Source organism: Bison bison, unplaced genomic scaffold (genome assembly GCF_000754665.1).
Source record: "Bison bison bison isolate TAMUID 2011002044 unplaced genomic scaffold, Bison_UMD1.0 scf7180017864337, whole genome shotgun sequence".
Classification (NCBI taxonomy): Eukaryota; Metazoa; Chordata; class Mammalia; order Artiodactyla; family Bovidae; genus Bison; species Bison bison.
In genome coordinates this window covers 127315-132849 of record NW_011494909.1, presented here as the reverse complement: position 1 = coordinate 132849, position 5535 = coordinate 127315, and positions in this window count along the sequence as shown.

Below are 5535 nucleotides of genomic sequence, written 5' to 3'. Positions count from 1 at the left end.
GCCTGGGAAATCCCATGGACGGAGGAGCCTGGTAGGCTGCAGTCCATGGGGTCTCTAAGAGTCGGACAGGACTGAGCAACTTCACTTTCACTTTTCACTTTCATGCACTGGAGGAGGAAATGGCAACCCACTCCAGTGTTCTTGCCTGGAGAATCCCAGGGACGCCGGGGCCTGGTGGGCTGCCGTCTAAGGGGTCGCACAGAGTCCGACACGACTGAAGTGACTTAGCAGTAGCAGCATGTAGCAAGAAAAGATTATTTATAAGTATAAATATTTTATACAGTCAAAACATCATATATATGAAATAGGATGGATATAATATACATATTGTACATATGTCATACATATTATATTTACAATAAGTTGATAAGCAAAACTGCTGTAAAATGGAAGGCTCTTTGTTCTGCAAGCATCTTATTAACCAGGCTTTCTGCAAGTTTAAGTCTTAGAACTCAGCCAAAGTCATCTCTGACTGAAAGGAAGAGTTCTTAGGGAATTCGGAAAGGAAAGGTAAGGAGAAAAGTAGGGAGGGGGGAAGAGAGAAAATTCCAAGGCCTCACATCCTGTGACAACCAAATCTTCCTGTGATCCCCAAGTCTTCAGTTAGGACAATTAAATTCATATATGCTTCTTGTGACAGGGCAGAAATCCAGCTGGCGTGAGACAGGGACTCAGGAGGAAGAGGCCATGAGCAGCATGGTCTCACGGAACCAGAAGACCCTGGAAGTCTTTGGGCATGCTTTGAAGTGAAATGACCAGGACTCCAGCCAGTGTGGCCCAGCTTCTGAGGGAATGAAAGCTAAAGATCCATAAGGTCACACCAATCCAGAATCCAACCGGTGACTCAACGGACAGATGTGTGCTTAGTCGCTCAGTCATGTCCTACTCTTTGCAACCCCAGGAACTGTAGCCTCCCAGGCGCCTCCATTCATGGGATTCTCTAGGCAAGAGTACTGGAGTGGGTTGCCATGCCCTCCTCCAGGTGATCTTCCCAACCCAGAGATCGAACCCAGATCTCCCACATTGCAGGCAGATTCTTTACCGTCTGAGCCACCAGGGAAGTGGTGACTCAATGGACCAGATTCTTATTCCTACAAGATCATCTGTGTTGGAAGAGGAAAGAAGAGTAAGAGCTCCTCATGGACAATAACTAACCTCTACATAGCTGGAAGTCAGCCTGGAGCCTCGATTAATTCTGTAGAAAACAGTTATATTGAGGGAAGCAAGTGGACAGTAGTCCCGATGGTATATGACTCCTCCTGACAACCCCACCACCACCATGGGAGATGGTAGAGTTAAGCTTTTCGCACAAGGAGAAATGGCATTTGAGGATGGCATCAGACATCCTACGTTAGGACTGCCCATTTGTCTCTCCTTCAATATACGAGTTAAAACGTTTCATAACGTCTTAGTCTGTTCAGGGTGCCATGGCAAAATACCACAGCCTGAGGGGCTTAAACACAGACATTTATTTCCCACAGTGTTGGAGGCTGGAAGTCCAAGATCAGGGTGTCAATGGGATTGGTTCCAGGCTAGTAAACGGCCACCTCTCCTCCGTGTCCCCACATGGCCTGTCTTCTTTGTACATATAGAGAGACAGAAATGTCTGGCCCTTCTAAGGACACCAGGCCTATCAGATTAGACTGCACTCTTGTGACCTCATTTAACCCTAATCGCTTCCATAAAGGTGCTATCTCCAAATACAGTCTCATTGGGGGTTAAAACTTGAACAGAAGAATTCAGGGCAGGGAGGAGGGGATGTGAACAAGGGACAGAATTCAATCCATAACAGTCATTTAGCAGGTGTTCTGCAGGTTTGTAGAGAAAGAGGGGATATAAAATGGTTTATATTTCTGGCACGCTAACTTAGAGCAAGCATTGCCAAATTATAATATTAACAATAACAACTGCTAACATTTATTCACCGCTTACTACCTGCCAACATAGTATGTTATGTTGTAATATGTATTACATATTATGTATACACTATTATACATATTATGTTACAATAGTGTATACATGTTATGTATACACTATTACATAATATGTATATACTATTGTAACATATTGCCTATGTTCTCCTAATGAATGCTCCAAACACTCAAAATGGGCACTGCTATCATCCTCAGGTTAGAGACAGGGGACTTAGGTATGGAGAGGTTAATTGACTTACCCAGGATCACATGGCCAGAAAGGAACTGAGCCAGGATTCAAACACCAGCATCAGATTTCAGAGTTCATGTTCTTAACTACGGCATTAAAATATGGACAAAACAAGCAATGTTTTAAAGGCACAGGTGGGCCCTTTATCAAGAAACAAGTAGAGGGGACTTCCCTGGTGGTCTGTGGCTAAGACTCCATGCTCCAAATTCAGGGAACCCAGGTTCAGTCCCTGATCCAGGAAGTAGATCCCACATGTTACAACTAAAACCCGGTGCAGCCAAATAAATACCTGAATATTTAAAAAGAAGCTGAATATGTAAATAGTAATAACCTTCGCAGAATCACCAGTGATGGCTAAATGAGGGACTAACATTAATTTTGTTTTCACCAGCAGCCCTGCTCTATTTTAAGTTGTTAAGTTTATTTTAAGTTAGTGCTGTAACTTATGCAGACAAGAGAATAAGGAAGTTTTTCTTTAAATTGTATCTAGTGCTTCAGAGGGCTGGAAAAAGTTTTTCTGTTTCCACAGACCTGAAGACCCTGATTATTCTTTCCATTTAGATGAACAAATAAGTAAAAATCAGTATGCACAGCTGATGTCTCTCTTGTTGTATAAACTGGACAGAATCAAAACTCTTCCAGTACTACCCAGAATGCATTTTCCAGATTCAGGGGCCTGTGAGGGTTGTCCTTCTCCTGGATTCTTCATAGACACATCAGTCATGCTTTGCTTCACTGGAAGCTCTGGCAGAATGCCTCCCTGATTGGGGTTGTTCACCTGGAGCCCTGGACATATGTGAGCGTCCCCTGGTGAGTAGCTCCCCTTTGGGGACCAAGATCTCCAAAGAAGCAGAGCTCAAGGAAGCCAGGATGGGAAGCAAAAATTCTACAACTGAGTTGTGGGTTTAGTAGTGAAACAAGCCGCTTCCACCCCTTGATTACAAGACCCATATGTTCTGGCTGTGGGGGGAAGATAGCACCATTATGCTTCAAATATACACTGTATCCTTCACAGCATGCACAATACCCTTTAAGACTGCACCCCACCCTTTCAGGATGTTGACTCCCATCTGACTCACTTGAGTCCTCTTTAGCTGTCACACTGTCTCAGTAAGCTTTCAAAATTTGCCCAGTTGTTTCTAGGTGATGGCGTCCTCAGTAAAACCAGTTAATTCCACGGCCAAGGGCACATTGCTGTATTCCCTTTGCCATCAAAGAAGAGATGCTATGAAAATCACTGATCAGAAGCAATGCTACAGGAAGTACCACGATGCTGGAAGATGGGTTCTGTGGGTTCTGTGGACAGAGTTCCTGGAAGAAGCACTGTGGGGCAGGAAAGGCAGATGTACACCTAGAATATATCTACTCCAGTGAGGACAAGTCTCTGCTCCCTCCAAGATGTAAGAGGTTCAGTGTAGTCACTTCAGTCATTTCAGTCGCTCGGTTGTGACTGACTCTTTGCAACCTCATGGACTGCAGCATGCCAGGCTTCCCTGTTCATTACCAACTCCCAGAGCTTGCTCAAACTCATGTCCGTTGAGTCAGAGATGCCATCCAAACATCTCATCCTCTGTCATCCCCTTTTCCTCCTGCCTTCAATCCTTCTTAGCATCAGGGTCTTTTCAAATGAGTCAGTTCTTCACATCAGGTGGCCAAAGTATTCGAGCTTCAGGATCATTTCTTCCAATGAATATTCAGGACTGATTTCCTTTAAGATTGACTGGTTTGATCTCTTTGCAATCCAAGGGACTCTCAAGAGTCTTATGCAACACCACAGTTCAAAAGCAAAAATTCTTTGGTGCTTAGCCTTCTTTATGGTCCAACTCTCACATCCATACATGACTACTGGAAAAACCAAAGCTTTGACTAGACGGCCCTTTGTCAGCTAAGTAATGTACCTGCTTTTTAATATGCTGTCTAGGTTGGTCATAGCTTTTCTTCCAAGGAGCAAGCATCTTTTAATTTCATGGCTGCAGTCACCATCTGCAGTGATTTTGGAGCCCCCAAAAATAAAGTCTCTCACTGTTTCTATGGTTTCCCCATCTATTTGCCATGAAGTGATGGGACTGAATACCATGATCTTCGTTTTTTGAATGTTGAGTTTTAAGCCTTTTCAGCTTTTTCCACTCTCCACTTTCACTTTCATCAAGAGGCTATTTAGTTCCTCTTCACCTTCTGCCATAAGGGTGGTGTCATCTGCATATCTGAGGTTATTTATATTTCCCCTGCAATCTTGATTCCAGCTTGTGCTTCATCCAGCCCATCATTTCGCATGGTGTGCTCTGCATATAAGCTCAATAAGCAGGGTGACAGTATATAGCCTTGACGTACTCCTTTCCCAATTGGGATCCAGTCCATTGATCCATGTCCGGTTCCAACTATTGCATCTTGTCCACATACAGATTTCTCAGGAGACAGGTTCAGTTCAGTTCAGTTCAGTCGCTCAGTCATGTCTGACTCTTTGTGACCCCATGAATAGCAGCACGCCAGGCCTCCCTGTCCATCACCAACTCCCGGAGTTCACCCAGACTCACGTCCATCGAGTCAGTGATGCCATCAAGCCATCTCATCCTCTGTCGTCCCTTTCTCCTCCTGCCCCCAATCCCTCCCAGCATCACAGTCTTTTCCAATGAGTCAACTCTTTGCATGAGGTGGCCAAAGTACTGAAATTTCAGCTTTACTATCATTCCTTCCAAAGAAATCCCAGGGCTGATCTCCTTCAGAATAGATTGATTGGCTCTCCTTGCAGTCCAAGGGACTCTCAAGAGTCTTCTCCAACATCACAGTTCAAAAGCATCAATTCTTAGGCGCTCAGCCTTCTTCACAGTCCAATTCTCACATCCATACATGACCACAGGAAAAACCATAGCCTTGACTAGACAAACCTTTGTTGGCAAAGTAATGTCTCCACTTTTGAATAGGCTGTCTAGGTTAGTCATAACTTTCTTTCCAAGGAGTAAGTGTCTCTTAATTTCATGGCTGCAGTCTCCATCTGCAGTGATTTTGGAGCTCCCAAAAATTAAGTCTGACACTGTTTCCACTGTTTCCCAATCTATTTCCCATGAAGTGATGGGACCGGATGCCATGATCTTCGTTTTCTGAATGTTGAGCTTTAAGCCAACTTTTTACTCTCTACTTTCACTTTCATCAAGAGGCTTTTTAGTTCCTCTTCACTTTCTGCCATAAGGGTGGTGTCATCTGCATATCTGAGGTTATTGATATTTCCCCTGGCAATCTTGATTCAAGCTTGTGCTTCATCCAGCCCATCATTTCGCATGGTGTGCTCTGCATATAAGCTCAATAAGCAGGGTGACAGTATATAGCCTTGACGTACTCCTTTCCCAATTGGGATCCAGTCCATTGATCCATGTC